This window comes from Sphaeramia orbicularis, chromosome 13 (genome assembly GCF_902148855.1).
Source record: "Sphaeramia orbicularis chromosome 13, fSphaOr1.1, whole genome shotgun sequence".
In the NCBI taxonomy this organism is placed as follows: Eukaryota; Metazoa; Chordata; class Actinopteri; order Kurtiformes; family Apogonidae; genus Sphaeramia; species Sphaeramia orbicularis.
In genome coordinates this window covers 46,395,827-46,418,211 of record NC_043969.1, presented here as the reverse complement: position 1 = coordinate 46,418,211, position 22,385 = coordinate 46,395,827, and the positions used below count along the sequence as shown (strand labels likewise).

At 36.2% G+C, this 22,385-nt stretch overlaps 1 protein-coding gene across 5 annotated transcripts in view; it reads left to right on the top strand.

The window, feature by feature from the left end:
• Nucleotides 1-22,385, top strand: part of LOC115431601 (sodium/calcium exchanger 2-like) — a 324,862-nt gene that overhangs the window by 116,918 nt on the left and 185,559 nt on the right. For 3 of the 5 annotated variants that reach the window (XM_030152077.1, XM_030152078.1, XM_030152079.1), the window contains exon 2: nucleotides 20,039-20,076. The exons of 1 other annotated variant lie outside the window; for it this stretch is intronic. The gene's annotated coding sequence lies outside the window, so the exon portion shown is untranslated. Of the gene's footprint in view, nucleotides 1-14,893; nucleotides 15,355-20,038; nucleotides 20,077-22,385 lie in introns of those variants that run through there. One more of the 5 variants, XM_030152080.1, reaches the window with a different exon arrangement.

The window sequence follows — 22,385 nt, the reverse complement described above, 5'->3', positions numbered from 1 at the left end:
CAGTTATCATTACAAACCTTTAACCCATAAAGACCCAGTGTTACTTTAATGGCAGTTCCAAAACATTTTTTTTCTCTATATTTAACTTTTCTTAAGTGATTTATCACCATTAATTGCAACATTATTGTCTGTATTTTGTGTTTTTTCAGTGAATATCAGGTATTTTCCTATATTTAATTGACTGATCATGTAGATATTGAGGGTTATTGTATCAAAAACAGAGAAAACTGAAGAAAAAATGACTTTTTCAGCAAAATGCATCATTAACTGAACATAAAACAAGTGTCTCCATCCACTATCATTTATGAAACTCCATGGGTTATACTGGTGAATCAATGTTGTAGAAGATGACGGTGTTTCCAAGGTAACTACGGAGCCTCTGAACGTCCAAATGGGTCATATCTGATGACCATGAAAAGATGAAAAACTCTATTTTACACCAGCTATTTACATGCATTGATAGGATTAATGGATCAGAATTTATTAATCATTTTAGATCAGTAGAAGATTTTGGTTGTGAGTGACTGTTTGGGTCTATATGGGTTAACACAGGGGTGTCAAATGTGCGGCCTGTGGGCCAAAATCGGCCCACCAGAGGGTCAAATCTGGCCCCCGGGATGAGTCTGTGAAATGCAAAAATTACATTGGACATATTAACAATCAAGGATGTTAAAATCATTTTAGTTCTGAGGTCACATACGTAATGCGATCTTAAGTGGGTCAGACCAGTAAAATACTATCATAAAAATCTAAATAATGACAACTCCAAATTTTTTTCTCTGTTTTAGTGTAAAACAAATACAATTACATGAAAACATTTACATTTTACAATATTTACAAAATGAACATGAAATTTCTTGAGAAAAATAAGTAGAATTTTAACATTATTTTACCTTTTCCCAAATGTTTTGTGTCTTTGTAGATCCACTGTGATCTGTAAGCTTTAATGCACATGATGAGGCACAATATTGACAAAATTGCACTTATTTAATTCAGAAATTTCAGTTTGTTCATGTTATTCACATTTTTAAAGGGTAGATTGTAGATGTAAACATTTTCATAATATAATTTTACTTTTTCACTGTCATTATTTTACTGGTCTGACCCTCTGGAGATCATATTGGGCTGAATGTGGAACCTGAACTAAAATAAGTTTGACACCCTGGCTGTAAGACATTAGCCAAAGACAAATAAAGATGAGTATAGATCTAATACGTGGTAATGTTCTTAAGTAAAGGAGCTCATTTTAAAATGAAACAAGCGCCCGCTGGAACCAAATAAAAGCCACACTTTTCATCCAGAAAATCAATTCAGACTCAGATCGATTCCTTCTCTGTGGAGCTGCCTCCATCAGACTCAGAGGACTGTGGCGTCCATGTAGTGCTCCGAAAACCGACCCCAGAGAAACCCACCACCATGTTTTAGTAATCACTTTAATCCACACCTTGTAAAACACAGCATGTTCACTCATTCTGAGTCAGGATGGACAGGCAGACTGAAAGAATCTGGGCCACATTTTAGATTAATTGAACTGTGGAATGAGATACATGCGGTGGTGCAGGTCATTTCATGGTGTAAGAGTTAAAAGTACTGCAGACGGCATAATAGTGTGTATTTGCATGCATTAATTGGTTTCAAGCCACACTAGGAAAAAGGTCAATAGTGGTACATATTTGAAGGGGATTGAAATGGCCAGTGTTTAGAGAATGTGAATGAGTCAATCAATCAATCATTGAAAAAAGAAATAGGGAGCTGGTGATGTCATTAAAAAGTGACAGTCCTTAGAAAGGGGGGATGGTTAGAATGGAATAACTCCAAGGACTGTAAAGAAAACATGGGAGATGTATTTCCAAGAAAATATTCCATTCAAAGCAGTTTTATTTCTATGGTGCCAGTTATAATATGTGATTAACTGAAAACACATCCCAGATTCTGATCAAAGCCTGCAAAAACCCAACAAATCCTCCAGGAACAAAGCCCAAGAACACTTTTAGAAATTAAAAGATTTGGGGGAAAAAAAATCTGTGCAAAAGGTTTGCAAAAAAGGTTTTTTGTTCACTTAACCCATAAAGACCCAGTGCTGCTTTTGTGGCAATTACCAAATGACTTTTTTCTCTGTTTTTAACCTGTGACCAAGTGATTTATCACCATTTCCTCCGATATTATACTTTGTATTTTGCATTTTTAAGTGAAAATCCGCTATTTTCCTATATTAATGTACTGATTATATAGATTGTTCATGAAAGCTCAGACGAAAGTTGAAAGTTATTATTTCCAAAACAGAGGAAACTGATGAGAAAAACCTTTTTTCAGAAAAATCTGTCATTAACTGACATAAACCATGTGTCATTGATCCAACTCCATGGGTTTTACTGGTGAATCAATGTTGTAGAAGATGACGGTGTTTCCACGGTAACTGCAAAACCCCTGAATGTCCAAATGGTTCATATCTGATGGCCATGAAAAGATGACAAACTGCATTTTACACCAATTATTTACACGTATTGATAGGATTAGTAGATGTACAGGTATTAAACAGTGTAGATCAGTGAATAATTTTGGTCACTGATGTATGTTTGGCTCTTTATGGGTTAATAAAAAAAGACTAAATGCCTAAACATGTGTAAAGGAAAATAGAAAAACTGTCAAATAAATTCTAATGATTATAATAAAGACTGAATGTTTCATGCAAATTCTGATTGTAAACATGTCAGTAATTAACTCTTCTGTAGAAGATGAAAAAAATAAAAACACGGCTATTTTATATAGAAAACAGCCAAAAAGCTTTTTTTTTTGCCTCTATTTGAATTTGTCTATTCTATTTTTTAGAGATGAGTTGTGTTGAAATGTGTCACCAACTTTGACAATTACCCATTAGCCAATATAAATATTAGATATTGTGCCTTTAAAATTGTGTATCAAGACAAAAATATGAGTAAATCTGAAGTATTGAACCTGCAATAGTGTCATAATTAGAAAAAGTTAGAAATATGCTGACAATAGCAGGTAATTGCATGTCACCTAGTTGCTTCTGGATTAGGCTAAACATGTTTATTCCATCATTGATCCAGCCTTCTGTGTACTGAAATTAAAATACAGGATGTTACTAACAGGCTTTCCTCTCAGCTTCATGTATGATAAAATCAATATTCATTTACCGCTGCATGACCTGCATTATTGTGCATTCATTATGGGGACAATCAGCTTTCTATTTACTAACCCATACATTCTTAAATCTAATTTCTTTGCTTGATAAAACACAACAGAGAAAAAGACTATCAGAGCTATTATTCTACTGTGATATCTTAACAGCAAAATAACTGATGTGTTTAGTCATTTCCATTGGAGCATAATTAAACCGTTCTGTTACATTTTTACTAAAAATGAACGCAAATGCACATGCTGAGACTATTGTGCTTAAAAGTTCCACTAAACCATTGATGTTTGAGCCAATTAACACTGAACTGGAAGCGATGAAAATTAATTTACAAGTGGAAGGTGGGAAATGGAGAAGGAAACAAAGTAGAGGAAAGAGCAGATCAACAGACGAAGATAAATGAATGTTTTTAAGTGAAGAACCAGACTGAGGCATTTATAGATTGTTTCTCCTTCAGACTGCTTCGATGTTTCCATATATTACAAGTACTTCATGGTCAGTTTTATTAACAGGTACAACAATAAATCACACAGTTCTGACTCTCCTGCTTTCACTTTGTCATCTAATTTTTTGGTTTCAGGGGATGTTTCAGTGTTATTGAAAGATTAACTTTCCCTGAGTGCCTTCAATGGCTGCTCACTGCTTCTAATGTGCTAATCGCTAATGCTAATGGTAGTTGCTGCCTGTATTATGGATAAAATGCCGTGACTGGATTTTCCTATGGGGATAATAAAGTGAATTAACTTTAAACCTTTAATTTAAAAAATCCAAACGTTCCAATTTTGATTTTTGAGTCTGTACTGAATGACAATTTTGATGCCGTTAGTAAGATGGCAAATGGTAGCATTTTGAGAAAGCATAGTTTATGCGATAAAGAAGATGACTTCCTGTTTAAGTGTGAGAAATTAAATTTGGTCTTTTCACTTGGTTCTAGTTTTTCTGTTGAGTAACAAATGGTGAACAAGTCATAAGCAAACTTTATGAGTTGAATCTTGAATGACGGTCGCAAAATAGAATGAGGCATGTAGCTGATAGCCTAGCATGCTAATGCCAGTAATACTAACATACTGTTCAGGTCAAATTTGACTTAGTTTTTCTTTGGCACAAAATGTGAAAAACTGTATATTTTATAGTTGTTTTTTTTTTTTTTTTTACCATAGCTGTAATTTCCTAAATAGGCCTAGGTACATATAGCATTGGGCACCGCTACCAATTGTGGGCTTCACGAAAGGTAAACGTTGTGGGCCCTTCATAAAATTCAATGTCTTGTCAATCTGTCGGAGCGGTGGTGGTGGTGGTGGGGAGTATGTGGGTAGGGGCAGCAGCATATACATGGGGGTGCGGTCCATAACTACCATAACTAACGTTGGCATGAAGCAAAAGTGAAACTTTCTTTCAAAGTCCAACTCCCGGCTTCTATACCTCTCTTATACAGTGAATCTTACATGAAATTTTCACAACTTCTAACCTGTATTCACTGGACCCCCTCCACTGCTCTGAGAAATGCTGGGCCCCATGATTTTGTCAGGTTTACCCCCCCAGCATATAGCGTTCCTGACCATGGTGCTGATAAAGATCTGGAGTTGGTCTACAACCCCCTTCAATGCCAGCTCACTACTCCTGATGTGCTAAGTGCTAATTGCTAAAGCTAATGCTAGGTTTTGTGTGTATTAGGATGAGTAAAATGCATAGATTGAATTACCCTACAGGGATAACATAATGAGTTAACCTAACCTTGTTAAATTCGATGGACACTTGGAGAATATCTACCCCTGCCAATGCTCCGCAGTCCAGTAATTCAATCAAACGCCTTATGTCACAGCATCTGAAAAAGCAGAAAAAACCTGCAGTTTTTGTAGAACCCAACTGGGAAAAAGACAGATCATGAATTAAGTCAAGTAGAGTTACTTTTTTCTTCTAATTTTCATTAAATCAATCCCCTTTTGTCATATTTTAACAATGATGCATGGTTCGTTGCTCTGTTTTTAATAATTTATGCAATCCCCATTTGCCTTTACACATTTTTCTGCTGGTCTCCCTGGGGTTGTGGTTTCACTTTCACACCGAACAAGACACTTACACGAGAAACGACAGCTTGAGCAGCTCGAACAGACAACGAGGCCAGAAGAGTGTAATCGCCAACATTTGTGTCTTCCATTGCTCTTTTCTTCCTCCTTTTGCATCCAAACCTTTTTCAGTCTGAAGCATTTTTTTTTGGGGGGGGGATAGAAAACATCAGAGATAATCCAGCACGGCAGCACTGTCAGAGTAGAAAAAATACTGTAATTAAATTAGTACCCTGCCCAAGAGCATGTACTGGTTTTCTGTTAATGATGGTAGGAAGCAGATGGTCGTACTGATTTTAACTCCTCACCAACGCTGTTCTGTCTTTTATATAAAGAAGTAGATACTGTATGTAATGGTTTAAACCAAGACAGTGGAATTAACCTTGAAAAACTTCAATTGATTTCCTCAAATTCAGCTGAAGTCCAGTATATGTTCATCCTAATTTGGTGCATGCATTTTTTAAACATCCCTGAAATGATGAAGATGCAAGTATAATTAGGTATTTGTGCGTTTTGGAAAAATGGAAACCTCTGAACCTAAAAATGAATCCAAAACCGATGTATCTAAACCTGCAGGTCCTCAAATGGCCACTATTGTTCAGATCTAAAAGAAAGTCAGTCCCCATAGACAACATGTTTACAGCCTGGTAGAAAAATGGTTTTGGTTTCTATGGTTATTTCCTGCTTCATGACAAATGTACAGAAATAAATATTTATACTATATTTAATACTTTTAATCTGCCCTGGGGAAATCAGCAATAAGGCTGTGCAGCAGATTCAAATCCTGTTCATATATATTTACATTGTTTCCAAAGATTCTGTATTTATTATCTGAAGTTTCATCAATGAAATGAACACTTTGTGTCTCCTAAGTGGGTCACAAAGAATATAATTTAGGTAAAGGTATGAAATAAGACACAAATGTCACATGTTTTACAGATAACAACATATTATTTTGTCATATTTGTTATTTGCTTTGTTTTCACACTCATTTTCTTTAATCTACAGATGATATTTGTGTTGCAAGATCTCATGAGAGTTCATTGCTAATACATTGACATGTCTCAATTTCTTCCTGATCTGTGCATCTGAGAAATTTTATTTTCGTGATGTAATGTTCACATTATATAAGGCTTGTAAAAAAAAATTAGTCTACCTTTCATTTGTGTGACTTTGTTGCGAAAAAAAAAATAGCTGAAATCTGTCAATCAAGCTCACTTCTTCCATTAAAATGAATGGAATTGTCTTGTAAAGGGGCAGGGCATAGAGAACCCACGTGACAAGGAAAACAGGAGGAGTTGTGTTGTTCTTATGCATCTTTGTCTTCTCCTGTAACTCCACCCTTTTGCAAATTGCTAAGTTAGGGTTAAATTACAGTGGGTTCATCCATTTGTTATACAATCTATAGTCCTGAGTTTTATTTATTACTTGGGTGATTTATTCTCACTAATTATTTGTAAGACGATGTATAACTAAAAAGCTTCTTAGTGATTAGAAAAAACAAGAATTTGTCAAGAATTTTTATTTTCAAAGGGAGATATTGGTAGAAAATAAACGATAAAACAAGGCAGGAGAAGAAAAACACTAAACCCTGTGAGATTTCCTTCTAATCCTCCACACTCAACCTCATCCCTCTTAACTCTGAAAACACTCCTACCACCAACCTCAGCCTGAATCATAGAAATTGCTCTGTTTGCGGTTGTGGGGAACAGAAATGTCCTCTGGTGACTAAATCCAGTCATAATGGACGCGCTGCTGGTTTTTAGAGAGGATTTGTGTGACCGCAAAAGCATGACATAAACCTCTTTTTCTTCATCAAATGAAGAAAACAAGCCAGTGTAATAATGCGGATGGCCTCCTCCGGTGTTGAAACTGACAAAGGCTTACCTCAAAATTTGCAAGCGGGGCGTGGTAATGTGCTGGCCTTTTCCTCTGGGTGATGTACAAGTAATGACTCGCTCCTGGTTCCAGACACTTAGCCAACCTCCATCTGGTGGACCGACCTCTAATGCAGTGGGTAGAAAACCAACGAGAGTAGAATCCTCAATTATCGCGCCATTGCACGTCCTTTAATAATAAATCTGTCACTCTGCCTCCCTGGTTAAATTTGTGCTGCTGCATGCATGGCGGCTCATCGGACTCATTCAGTTACGTCCTAACACCAGAAGGTTCAGTCTGTTGAGGTTTGAGGTCTGGGCCTGAACCGGTACCTCTGGGAAATGACCAGTTATATTCTTCACTCAACCGACTGAGCAATCAGCTGCGACATAAAATCATGCAGATTACAGAAGGATTACTGTGAATATACCTAGATTAGAGTAATGAAGTCTAAAGTGGTTGGCAGCATCTGGAACTATTCACTGGGGCTGAAAGTTAATTTCATTATCGATTAAGGCAAACAAAAGAAGGCAGAGATATCAGAAGTCTTCACATGGTTTCCCATTTTCGCTTGAATGAAAATGACTTCATTCAAAGCTCATTCTCACTCCCAAGTGTCAGATTCTGCTGCTTTGGTTTTTAGTGCTTGGACTAGCATTACAGCATCAATCTTTGACACACAGGGTATTTAGTAGAAGTCAGTGGAAGTCCTTGAACATTGGAGACAACATGGGCCAGTTGGCATTGTTGGACGGAATACTCGTTGTAGATGTAGTAGACCACAAACTAGTTGTGTGAAGCTTTTTTCAGATCTGTTTCCCTAAATCTAACAAAGTTGTTTTTATGCTTAAACCCAAACAAACCATAAACATGGCAATAGTGGCTTTTCCATTGGACATCTGCGCAAAACTTTACTGATATTTACTAAATGTTGAAAAAACAGAAGTGTGTAATTTCGGGGGAGTTTTGATCAAGGTCTTTTTTTATTTTCAGTTTTCAAATGCACAAAACGAAACATACAACTTAAACATGAAATTGTTGTCTGTTTTTCCATTAAATCACAAATGTGATGATTTGTTTATTTATTATAGCGAGATGACATGAGAAGTCATTCCCATAAAGATGGTGATGAACATAAATATCCCATCGATTTATGGATATATTCATTATTATTGTATATTACCCCTCGACCCTGTACTTTCACAATAAAATGTGAACAACCTGAAATGTTTAAAGAAAATTAAGAACAATTTTAAAAACACTCTGCCTGTTACTAAATGTTTTGTGTATAAATGATAAGTGGAGGTATAATATTGTTAAGCTTGCATTCATTTTTCTTAACAAATTTCAGTTTTTTCTGGTTATTCACATCTTTTTTGTGAAAGGAAAGTTTGTAAATGGAAATATTTGCATAATTTGATGTTTTTTATTGCACTAAAACAAAGACAAAAACTTGGAGTTGACATTATTTATAGGTTATTATGTTATTATTTTAATGGTCTAGCCCATTTTAGACCAAATTGGGCTGAATGTGGCCCCTGAGAGAAAATGAGTCTGACATCATTGCTGAAAAGCATTTAAGCTTTCATACTACTCTTCTGTATGCATTCCATTTGGAAATGGTTATTGTTGTGCAGTGTTAAATCCCTTAAAAATCCAAATAAAACATGATTTAAAGCTTCAATATTTGGCCATTCTTGGTGAAACTCCATAAAATCCTACAATTCCCTTTCAGAATATTGTAATTCCATTGGTCTAGTGGAAATTCTATCCCGTTCTGTGTTTCCAGGCTGTAGAAAATCCATCCTGTGATGCAATTTTTTTGGCTATTTACATTTTAGTAGGACAGAGCTGCGGAGGGAAGGTGTGTATTTTCAGATTCTGCTGTTTTTTTCCCTCTCGATGCCACTCCTGAATCTGTGACAATGAGATTTCTGTCAGTGGGATATCATGATCTTCCACATGTTCGCACCCTTTCAGAACTCTAGATGTTACCCATCCATCAGCCACTTCCATCCATACAGATATCGTCTGACACCTGCTGTGGTCTGAAACCTCTTCCTGGACTTCCCAAACCTCCGACTGATAAACACATGCTGCTAAAGGGATTACTTGTCATCTTGAATTTAGGTCCTTTTGCATCTTTATTCCGCTGTTGCATCAGAAACACCTCTGTGCTTACGGTTCAATTTTCTTCACATGGTTTTCCCCTTGAGCTGCCTAATGACCCGTTTCATGCAGATGGATGAATGCATGCAGATGTATCCAAATGTCTACTGGAGAAAACATCAGAATCACCCTTTTTAGCAGAGCAGATGACTAATCCAGCCTCCATCCAGCCGGTCATCTGCATGTCCTCATTACGGGTCCGTTATTAGCGGCGTTAGTCTGGTCCGACAGGCGGAGAGCTCGGGGTTTCCTCCAGGACACCGGCAGCAATATTCTATAATGAGCCTGAGTCCCACGCTGAGACCATATACTTCTCATTAGACTTAAGGGTTGAACTTTACATTGGTCTTTTACCTCCTACCTGTCTTCTAGAAACAGTCTTTTCAACCAACTGCGTTGACTTGTTGTTGAGCTCATTGTCGATGAAATCTGATTTTATGGCTGAAGTGAGTTTTTATTGTTTTTCACATATGGGCCATTCCATTTAATTGCCCCAAACTGCTGTTCCACAATCAGAAAACTAATTTAAGAATCAAATCTTAGATGTTTAATCACTCTATTACCCTCTATTACCCTTTTAATGTGTACGTATTTATCATATTCATGTAGGTCTTTTTAACTCTAAAGATGTTGAACAGCAAAAATGAGAAATTAGATTCGTTATCACATCTAAACCTATTTAATTTGCAGAGAATTTTAACAGAACTAATTGATGCGTGAGGAAGGAGGGTTCTCCCATTTTACCCTTGAAGACCTACTATATTGTGGTGCCCCTCTAGATTTAACCTTTCATAAGTGATTATTCACCATTAATTATAATATTACCCTTTGTATTTAGCATTTTTATTGAAAATCAGTTACGATCCTATATTTAATTCACTCATCATGTGTTCATAAAAGCTCAGTGTAAATTCAAAGGTTATTATATCAAAATAGAGAAAACTGAAGAAAAACTTGCTTTTTCAGCAAAATCTATCATTAACTGAACATAAACCAAGTGTGTCCATCCACTGTCATTGATCCAACTCCATGGGTTTTACTGGTGAATCAATGTTGTAGAAGATAACGGTGTTTCCACGGTAACTATGGAGCCTCTGAACGTCCAAATGGGTCATATCTGATGACCATGAAAAGATGAATAACTGTATTTTACACCAATTATTTACATGGATTGATAGGATTAGTGGATCAACAGGTATTAAACAGTTTAGATCAGTAGATGGTTTTGGTTGCCAGTGGTTGTTTAGCTCTTTCAGAGTCTGAAATAGTTCAATATCTACCTGTATCTTTACAGTTCATCATTAAAATATTATAATTAGATGTACAATTATTTGTGGATTTATTTTTCTTCTCTTTGGATGTTGGTATTGGTGGTTTGCTGTTTCAAGTCTTCCTTTGGACACAGCAGAAACAAAATTATAATAAAAATCTGTGCCTGTGAAAGGGGTATTCTACCAATGACACTGTTTGCTGATGATGCAGTGTTTTATTTAACAGCAAAAAATTTGATTGATATAATCAGACGCTAAAGTTCAAAGAGATTTTTCCAGGTTTAATCAGGTTTTTGTGGGTTTCGCTTTGGTCCAGCTTTGTATTTGTGAGTATTGGCAGGGTTGTAGAGGGAACAGGGTTGTTTTTGAGCTCGAGAAGAAAAAAATCAATGCAAGTTAAATGTGCAACATGCTTTGTTCTTTGAAGCTACATTTCATATTAGTGAAGGTGTCGTCCATGTTTCACTTTATTGAGTTTCTCTATGTATTTATGTGATTTTTATTATCAGGGAAGCACCTCGCTCTCCTGTTTACTGTTGAGCCTCAGTAATTTTACCCGCCCCATGACAGGATGTGTTAGTGTGTTGGTGTGCATCACCGTTGATGTGAGTTTGTGTGTTTTTATGTCCTAATATTGGCTCATACCTGCTTGGGTTGTTTACCGTTGAGCTGCAGCAATAATATTTGTGCTGAGATGGAGTGTGTGCGCCTGTTGTTGTGTTTGTGGGAGTTTGCGTGCGTCGATGCCAGCAGCATAACAACAAGACAAGGACGGCAAAGTGTGGATGACAGATAAAACAAGACTGAAACGCATCAGATGCAGGAGCGTATATTCACACTCTTCCACGCTGACCTCTTTCCAAGTGTTTTTTTATTATCTTTTTTCTTGTGTTTCTGCTCTTTTTCTTTTCTCGTTGTTCTTGTTTCAACCACCACCCACTGAAAACAGACACCTCAGAGTAAACTGCGAGGTTAAGTTTTGCAGGTGTGAAATGTTCCTCCATTCCCTAATATCTGACCGTTATGAAAATTTTTTATAACTATCATCAGTGTGTGAAGAAATAATAATTATTATTAAGTGGTAATAGTAGTAGCCTGCTACTATTACTTCTACTATTAGTGTTATTGCCAACAAATCATTTAATTTAAACTTATACATTTTTTCTTCTATTCCTTTTTGTTTTTTGCACTTTTTGCAGTTTTTTTGGCAGAAAATTTCAAGATTAATTTTAACTGTTATGATTATTTTTCGTGTCACTTTTCCTTTTGTTCATAACTGAATATGACATAATATGACTATAATATACAAACAGCATTACCTTGTTTTCTTCAATTTCTTGTTCATTTTAATGCCTGGTACAACTAAAGGTACATTTGTTTGGATAAATAGAATTATAACAATAAAAATAGCTCATAGTAGTTTAATTTCAGAGCTGATATCTATCCATTTTCCATGTTTTCTTGATAATAACCAAAATCACTTCAGTTCTTACATCAACATCTATGGCATTGTTCTGACAAAAACAGTGCTTTTAGGCATTCCGTGTTTTCTTTTCTGTCTGTTTTAGTCACATGATACACACAGGAGTTAGTACTTGATTGCATAACCATTGTTTCTGATGACTTTTGATGGTCTAATTATTTTTTCTGCGACTGTATGTTATGTAAATGTATATACAAAAATATAAATAATATATTAACTATATTCCTGAAATCATCAGATTCACAATACTTTATGGATCCCAGAGGGAGATTAATGAAATACTGAACGGACATGGAGAATCAAAATAAATGTTGTGGTACTGGTTCTACATTGAACTCAGAAAAGTACTGTAATTTACAAAGCCAAGTGGTAGTAAACAATGGAGAAATAATGATTAAATTCACTTGCCAGATGTTTGTACAGCTGAATGTAGACAGTTGCCATGATTATGTAAACTAATGTCAGTGGGGTGATGACATAATAACAGTGACGTGTATAACTCCTCCTGTTTCCTAATACCACTCTGTACTGCTAGAGGGAGTAGTGAGTCACTGTAGCCTCCAGTCTGCCCTCAGTCTAAGAGGAGAAGAAGCTGCTGTTTGGGCTTGATGATGGATTCAGAGGAATACTGTAATCCATCCATGACTGATGATCAGATCAATGATTGGTTCATTTCTCTGAGTGCCTTCTGTAGCAGCTCACTGCTCCTAATGTAAGCTAATGCTCATGCTAATGCTAGGTGCTGTGTTTATATTATAGATAAAATGCAGAGAGTGAATTTCCCTACAGATATAATTAAGCAAATGAACCTTTATTGCAGCTATATATAATGTAAGGAACATGTGCTAATACTGCTAATGTGCTAAGTTAATGACCATGATTAACGTCTCTCTTGAACACATTATATCCATATGAAGGAGGACAAAAATAAACACAAAGGAATTTACCCTCAGGATGTTACATGTGTGATACAATATTTCAGATGGTATCTGTGATAATGCCTTTTCCAGCAAATAATTTTAAAAACTTTATCTAGCTTAAGAAATGGGAAAATTAGACATGCAAAGAGTACATCTAACTGCAATAAGTGCTCTGAGATGTAGAGGAGTAGAAGGATAAAGCTGCAGAAAATGCAAAGTACTTAAAGTTTTACTTCCATACTGCATACATAAATATTTTATACTTTATTCTCCTCTTGCCTTCTTCAGCCTAATCTTCAGAGTTATTACAGTGACATTTACCGCTCAACTGAAAAGGTTATATTTCTGCAGCAACATTAGAAAATCCTTGTGAGGATGAGTTGTCAATCTGTACCCAGTTAGTACAGGTCTGAGGTTTTATTTATTTGTGCTGCATCTCATTTTCTGGCTCAATGTTGTGTGTCGGTAGGCGGCTGCTTTAAGCCTCTCTTTAACCCTTTAACCCCTGACGTGTCTGTTTGTATGATTTATTTTAAATATTCATTAAAATTCAACCATTAGCTCAATAGGAAAAAATTCAAAATGTGCTGATAGAACAGACTATCTGCTTTCCATTGACATCTGAGCATGCTCAGTGCACCCCACACAGAGCAGTAAGTGAGACCGACTCGCTATAAGAATAGACCGTTTGGGGCTTCTTTTTTTTTTACCCTGTTTTCTTTGTGGTTTTTTGTTTTTGCTGTTGTTTGCAGTGTTGTACCTTATTTTTTTAACTCATAAAGACTCAAACATCCACTGGAGACCAAAATAATCTACTGACATGAGATGTTTAATAACTTCTGATCAATTAATTTTATCAATCCATGAAAATGATTGGTGTAAAATACAGTTTGTCATCTTTTCATGGTCATCAGATATGACCCATTTGGACGTTCAGAGGCTCTGTAGTTAGCGTGGAAACACTGTCATCTTCTGCAACATTGATTCTCCAATGACAGTGGATGGAGACATTGGGTTTATGTCCAATTAATGATAGAGTTTACTGATGAAGTCACTTTTTCTTCAGTTTTCTCTGTTTCTGATAGAATAACCCTCAACTTTAATCAGAGCTTTAATGAACATCTACATAATCAGTGAATTAAATACAGGAAAATACATGATTGTCACTGAAAAAATCACAAAATAAAGAAGATAATATTACAATAAATGGTGATAAATCACTGAATCAGAAATGTTAAATATAGAGAAAAATCCATCTGGGAACTGACACTAAAGTAACACCGGGTCTTTATGGGTTAATTGTGTTTTTACTGAGTTTTGGCTGTGTAGGCTAACTGTTTTTTGGAGTTCACCCAGGTGCCAAAAAGCAGCAAAAAAGAGCCCCAAAACAAAAACTACTGGGCCCATATTCAAATCCTTGTTGTTGTTCAGTGTGTTCCAGTTCACAGTTGATGTTCAACATCCTAAATCTCTTACTGTTGTACACTCTGAGTGCCTTATTTAGTAAAAACCAGTCAAACTTCAATTCCTCTCTTTGTCTTTTTCAGTTATTCCACCTGTTTTGACTGTAAAACACAAAGTAAAACAAAACCACTGAAGAAAAGGAACACAAGCACACACTCAGAGCAGCTTTTATGAACCTGAAACAGACGTGTACCTGACATAATGTCTCAGGGGTTAAAGGGTGAAAACCTGACATTTAATTAATTCAAGCAGCCGTGGTTGTGTTGCCTTTACTTTTGGAACCCTGTCCTTGTCAATAAACTCCATTCTTGGGGACCTGTCTGGCAGAATTAAAAGCGAAGGCATTGAGCGTGGGAATGGGAAGGTCTCGGTGGATTGTGGGGACTGTGGGAGTGTCAGTCTGCCAAGCTTTACTGGTTAATTCACCAGTCAGTCGGTCTGTCTGTCTGTTGGCTAACTGCCTGTCTGTCTGTCCGTCCATCTAAGCACTTTAACCGAAACGTGCCTGCGATAGGGATGAGAGCCTCTGTCTCCGGAGAAAGAGGCCGTATAGATTGGATTATTGATCGGCGTGCACGAATGAAAGAAAAAGAAACAACTGTGTGAGAGAGAAAAGAGTTGGGCTGAAGACAAATGATGGCAGACACTGTGAAAAAAAGTGGAAAGCGGGTCAGAAAACACCCAGAGCTGAAGCAGACGGTTGGTTGGAGCTGCTAGATGAAAGAACGCCACGCGAGAAGAAAGACAGAGGAGAGGCAGAGATCGATGAAGATCTGCTGAAGATGCTTTCACGCTGTTATTGTGCAGTCAGGTCACAGGCTTGATGAAAACGCCGCCACAGCCTTCAGATTTCAGACTTTAATAGTAGACGGTGTTAGAAAGAGGTCACGGTTACACATGAATGTCAAAGTTGGCAGCAGGCGAACAAGCTTCAACTTGTCTAAAGGTCAGGGGTGGATTCTTTTACTGAAGTTTATGAACTCTTTTCACAATATAGTCAAGTCTGAGTCTGCTTTAAACTGCAGATGAACCGTTAACGTTGTGTCAAGAGGCGACAACTTCCATCTGTTTTGATTGAGGTTCATGTGGGAAAAGCTCACACAGTCTGGGTTGGGTTGATCTGTAACAGTGTAGAACAGGGATGTCAAACTCATTTTAGTTTGAATCAAATCAAAATCAAATCAAATTTTATTTATATAGTGCCAAATTATAACAAAAGTTATCTCATGACACTTTACACGTTGAGTTGGTTGAAACCAGACTCTAAGCCAATTTACAGAAACCCAACAGAATCCTCTTAGGAGGCCATGTACACCCAGTTTGACCTCAAGTGGGCCAGACCAGTAAAGTAATAGCATAATCACTTGGACATAATGACAACTCAATTTTTTTGTTTTTGTACAAAAAAGATTTACATTTACAAACTATCCTTAAAGGGCTCATATTTCTCTAAACCCACTTTTATTAGTCTGTGGTTCATTTATTTGTGTATTTGGACCCTAATAGTTCATACAGTTTGAATTTGAACCCTCCAGCTGCTGCAAAACTATCTTTATATTCATTTTGGCAAAAATCGAGTGGATTTCTATAACCTGTTTTAATTCCTTTGTAATTTGTTACGTTTTATAACTAGTTACATCACAACATTTGCACATATAAGATGGAGACTTCTGATGAACATTTCTCCAGTTTGACATAATTGTTTATCGGCAGCAGCGGTTGTAGTCCATACTGAAAATATGTCCAAACTTCGGGTTGATAACCTAAAATGTTCAGTTGTTGGTTGAATGGGACAGAGCAGCACAGCCAACAACCTGGAAGGGGCGGGGCCTGAAGTAGCTCATGTGCATTTAAAGGGCCAGTGCTCCAAACCACCTTTCTGGTGTCATTACTCAGAAATAGGGTTGAAGATGGACCTGTGGAGTTGAATTAATGAAGAATTCAGACCCAAGCAGAGCATTTACAGTTTATGTAGACCACAGGGAAATGTTTTAACATGCATAATTCCATTTTTAAAGAAAGCAAAATATCACTCCTCAAAGCAAAAAAATGTGAATAACCTGAACATCCATGAACAACCTGAAATTTCTTCAGAAAAATAATTGCAAGTTTGACCATATTATCCCTTAGCTTATCTTTTACACATGTACATTACAACTTACAGATCACAGTGGATCTATAGATACACAAAACATTTAATAACAGGCACCTGGAACTGGAAAATGCAGAATTTAGCTTTGTGATTAATACAACTTGATTGTCAATGTCTTTTGTGTAATTTTTGGAAATTCATCCTGGGGCCAGACTGAACCCTTCTGAGGACTGGTTTTGGTCTGTGGGCCATATGTTTGACACCTGTGGTGCAGAAGCTAGAGAAATTAGTCACTATGACAGGTTGTGTCAAATTAACATCTGCAACCGGATAGTAACAGAGGTCCCTGTATTAGTAATAAGCAATAATATCATATTGTCACATGATATACTGTTATGAACAGACTAACAGAGCCATTAGTGTCTGAAGAACCCTGAGTGATTTACTGCTGAAGGATCACATTTCAGCAGAGCAAAGAGGAGGATGTGAATGTTGTATGTTGTTTGTTTAGTAGAATGCTCAGGCATTTTTGTAGCTGATGTGAAGCTGACGAAAGAAATGAGCCAAACAGTGTAGTCAGTGCCTGAACATTGATGGTAAACTTTCTGGGGACATGGCTAAATGAAGATGGTGCTTCACTGCTATTTTTTCTCAGTATTTATTGTTTATTGACAGTAACATTTGCCAAACCAGTTTAGAGGTGCACTATCACCACATATTGAACTGGAGTCACTACCATCTTTGTCATGGGCTTTGGTAGTCTCATTTCTTCTCTTCTGCTGAGTGGAAGTGTGACATCGAGGAGTAAAATCTGGTTTGTTGGTTCAGTCCAGTGTTTGGCTTCATATGAAAGTGGTTTACACTGACCTAGTCCTGCACACTGTTTTAGAATAGAGGAGAAGAAAAGATAGAATGGAAGGAGAAGAGTGGAACAACAGTCACAGCCTAAATTTTAGCAATGTCACACATAGACATTTTGCATAAATGTTTTAGCCAGTAAATATCTTAGAAAATGCTTATAATTGTTGTTCATCGTATATCTGATATGTGGTAAAAACATTAAAGAAAACTGAAAAACCAAACTTTGACAATAACAAACCTTTTGGCCACAACTGTCCAATACTCTGATAAAGGTTTATATTCTCAAGAGGAAAAAGTTCAAGTAATTCTACATTTGTGCTGTTTCTTTTCAAAGTTACCTGAACCTCACACCATCTATGTCAGTGTCAGTCTCAGAATCTCATTAATTATATAGAAAACACCTTCACACTGTGTCTGCCTTGGCTGATCTGTGCTGCTTTAAACACCAACAGGTCATATTTTCTATGTGTTATCATTCCATCCACGTAGGTTGAACTCAGTCTTCGTGTTGTGAAGGTGCACTATGATGCAAAATTAAAATAATCAATGTTTTCCCTCGGATGCACTGAAAAATTAAAGAGCCTGTTTTGAGAATTTATGAAGTGTAGATAAAATGTAGGGAGTAAAAGTAAACAGCAATTAACTCATAAAGACAAAAACAGCCACCGGCGACCAAAAACATCCACCGATCTAAACTGTTTAATAACTTCTGAACCATTAAACCTATTAATAAATATAAATAATTGGTGTAAAATAAAGTTTTTCATCTTTTCGTGGTCATCAGATATGACCCATTTGGACATTTAGAGGCTCCGTAGTTACCATGGAAATGCTATCATCTTCTACAACATTGATTCACCAGTAAAACCCATGGAGTTGGATCACTGACAGTGGATGGACACACTGGGTTTATGGTATATTTTGCTGAAAAAGACCATTTTTCTTCAGTTTTCTCTATTTTGATATAATAACCTTAGAGTTTACACTGAGTTTTTATGAACATCTACGTGATCAGCGAATTAAATATAGGAAAGTAACTGATTTTCAATAAAAAATGCTAAATACAAAGGGTAATATTATAATAAATGGTGATAAATCACTCATGAAAGGTAAAATCCACCACAATATAATAGGTCTTTAAGGGTCAAATAGGAGAAATGTTCTTCCTCACAGATCCATTAGTTCTGTTAAAATTATCTGCAAATTAAGCAGGTTTAGATGTGATAACGCATCTAATTTCTTGGTTTTGCTGTTTAACATCTTTAGAGTTAAAAAGACGTTTGTGCATATGATAAATATGTATATATTAAAAGGGTAACAGAGGGTAATAGAGTGATTAAACATCTAAGATTTGCTTCTTAAATTAGTTTTCTGATTGTGGAACAGCAGTTTGGGGCAATTAAATGGAATGGCCCATATGTGAAAAACAATAAAAACTCACTTCAGCCATAAAATCAGATTTCATCGACAATGAGCTCAACAACAAGTCAGTGCAGTTGGTTGAAAAGACTATTTCTAGAAGACAGGTAGGAGGTAAAAGGCCATGTAAAGTTCAACCCTTAAGTCTAATGAGAAGTATAATGTTCACCAGTAAAACCTGTAGAGTTGGATCAGTGACAGTGGTTGGAGACATTTGTTTTTATATTGAGATATTGATATCTTTACTGAAAAAGTCACTTTTTTCTTCCTATATTTAATCCACTACATGATCAGTAAAATAAATATAGGAAAAAACCTGATTTTTCACTTATAAATGCAAAATACAGAGGATAATATTATAATAAATGGCGATAAATCACTTAAGAAAGGCTAAATAAAGAGAAAAATTCATTTGGGAACTGCAACAAAAGTAGCTTTTGGTGTTTATGCGTTAAGAAACACTAATTGCAAAAACCAGAACAAAAGAAAAAGACGATAGCCACGAAGGAAAAACAAAAAAAAACAAAAAAAACTGATAGATGACAATACATAAGAACTAAGACAATAGACAAAAATCACGAAAAAGGAAAAAAAAAACAATAGCTAAAAATATACACACACATACATATGTTAGACGACTGGTGACTTGTAGTTTCTTGTTGTGATATTGTAAGTAAAAATAAAAATGATTAATGGGAAAAAAAAAAAAAAAGAAAAAAGAAACACTAATTGCAGTTTAATAATTTAATTCATTTTGAGTGTGTTGAAAATGACTGTTACTGAGATGTTCTGATTGTTATGTCAGGTTTATGATTAATGCTTGAATAAGTGACTTTTAATTTGTAACTAAGTACGCTTTTGGGTTTCGGTTAAAATGTACTTAATTTCATGTTAAAGGGTATATTTCTATATTTATCATCACCACCTGATGGTCATTTGGATCATCATTAAACTTGTCTTCTGTGTTTTCAGACTGGGATATTCTGTGTTATCTCAGGTTCAAATCACACCATCTTTTATTAAATACATTTGTGAAGTTTAACTCTTATCACTTTGGGTTACAGCTCGTCATTTAGGGGTAATAGTGGGTCCTGAATCCAGACCAGCTGAGAACCACTGATCTAAATACTTCCTCTATCTGTGTACATGTACATAACTGATGTGTCAGTGTGTGTTTATTATATAATATACTGGTACCAGTGTGATACCAGGTCAGAACCAACTCCATTAACTGTTTCTTTTTTCTTATCTGTTCCAGGTCAGCTGATCTCCCATAAGCCCATGCATGTGGTTTGGGTGAGTGAACTCCTTTACAACACAAAGACACAAACGCTCACACACGATGCCGACTGTACACAGAGCTGTAATGAGCGGTGGCTTTATGCACAAACAAATGCTTCACTGGATCCGATCCAGCCTCGGTGAGGGAGGCGTTGTTCCTGGAGCCACTTCTGGTCTCCTTCCTCTGAATACTAAACACTTCACTGTGTTATTCACACTAAGGCCCGCTCTGTGTCTTCATGTGGTTCAAACAATCGCTCACGAATTAACCGACTGCTCTCCATGACTTTCTTTAGATCGATATATAAGTGTGTGTGCTTCCTCCCTCTGGGTTTTATGTATCATAGCAGCGTGTAACAAGAGAACTGGGACTTGTTGTCGATGACAAACACACTATTAAGTCCACATTTGGAGCATTTATCTCAATCTGCACTTTGTTGTTCCTCTTCTACACTTTCTTCTGACTCTGAGTTAAATATATTGTATCTTTTCAAGGTTCCTTTACATCTATTAGACGCAGTAAAACATAAGGCTGGATGTTTACATAGGCTGTTAGTGTTGATATATGAAAAGACGGTGGTATTTAACCAGTAGCAGCAGCTGCAGTTCACTGGTTGTGCTTTATGGTGGTTGTTTTATAAATGTGTCTGATTGAATTTATTGTGATGATGATAAGATGATGGTGTTAGAGACTGAGGATTCTTTAATAATGAAAATAGGAGAAATAATTGACATATTTCAATTGGGGCTGATCTGAATGTGAATGCGTACCCTTTCCATGTCTTTATAAATCAGGGTTCCCTCAGGGTCTTGGAAGTATTAAAAGTCTTGAATCTACAAGTCTGCATTTAGTATTTTAGAAAAGTCTGTAAAAAGCATTAACCCTTTCATGCATAGTGGTCACTACCGTGGACAGCTATTCAACAACTGTTCTCTTGTATATTTATGGATTTTGTTGTTCTTTTCATTGTTTTTTTTTTTGGTTTTTTTTTTTTACACATATCTTTATTAAAGTTTTAAGACACTACATGTCTTTTCTGACATGAATTGGTAACATTATGTAGATCTCTCCTGAGGATAAACCCCCAGAATCACAAGCCTTCCCCACAGTTTTCACACAATTTATCAGTAAATGCATGTTTCTGTGTGTCAAAAATTAAACATGTGGTGTCCAGCTGAGTGGATATTTTTGCAACTTCATGAAAAATAGGTTCATAGGAATTTTTTTTTATCATTATTACTTTTTTTTAATGTATTTTGATTTTTTTTTTTTTTTTTTTTTTTTTTATTTAATTAATTTATTTTTTAATTTATTTTTCAGAAGAAAATTTTCTATCACATTGTTTTTTTCATGCCTAAAGAGGAATAAAAACACTCAGGAAAAATTTTGATTAAGGTTCTCATAATTTGTGCATGAAAGGGTTAAATTTGTTATGGTAGGTCTTAAAGGGGTCATATTTATCTAAATCCACTTTTATTAGTCTTTGGTTCATTTATTTGTGTATTTGGAGCCTAATGGTTCATCAAGTGGGCTCAGATGGTAGAGCGGGTTGTTCAATAACCAAAGGGTTGGCGGTTCGAATCCTGCTCTGTCCCAGTCATGTGCTGTTGTGTCCTTGAGCAAGACACTTCACCCTCCTTGCCTCCAGTGCTGCTACTCACACTGATGTATGAATGTGTATGAATGTTCGGTGGTGGTCGGAGGGGCCGTAGGCACAAACTGGCAGCCACGCTTCCGTCAGTCTGCCCCAGGGCAGCTGTGGATACAGATGTAGTTTACCACCACCAGAGGGAGAATGTGAGAGTGAATGAATAATGGATCCGCTGTGCGCTTTAAGTATGTGTTCATAGAAAAGTGCTATACAAATCTAATTCATCATTATTATTATTATTATTATTAAGTTTGAATTTGAACCCTCCAGGTGTCGCAAAGCTATCTTTATATTCAATTCATGTTCATTTTCTTTTTATTTATTTAGACAGGGACAGTGCACAATATACATTAACCTTAAACAGGACAGATGTAATGTGCCAGGTTGTAGCACGAGTGCTGATTTCCACCTGTGGTCCCTGGGCAGACATTAATAAAAACTAAAACATACAAATAGGCAGTATAAAATGCATTTCTATAGCTCCATCTATATAAAAAAATTCATTCACATCCAACCATTCACTCTTATTCGTCCCACTGCAGTCTGTCACGCACACTCTAAGCATCTTCACATCACATTACATTATGTCTACAGGTTTGGTTTGAGAATAGCTGTTTTTCTCCATGTGGGAGAATGTGTGATAGTTTGTAATTGTTAGTTTTGTTAGTTTCA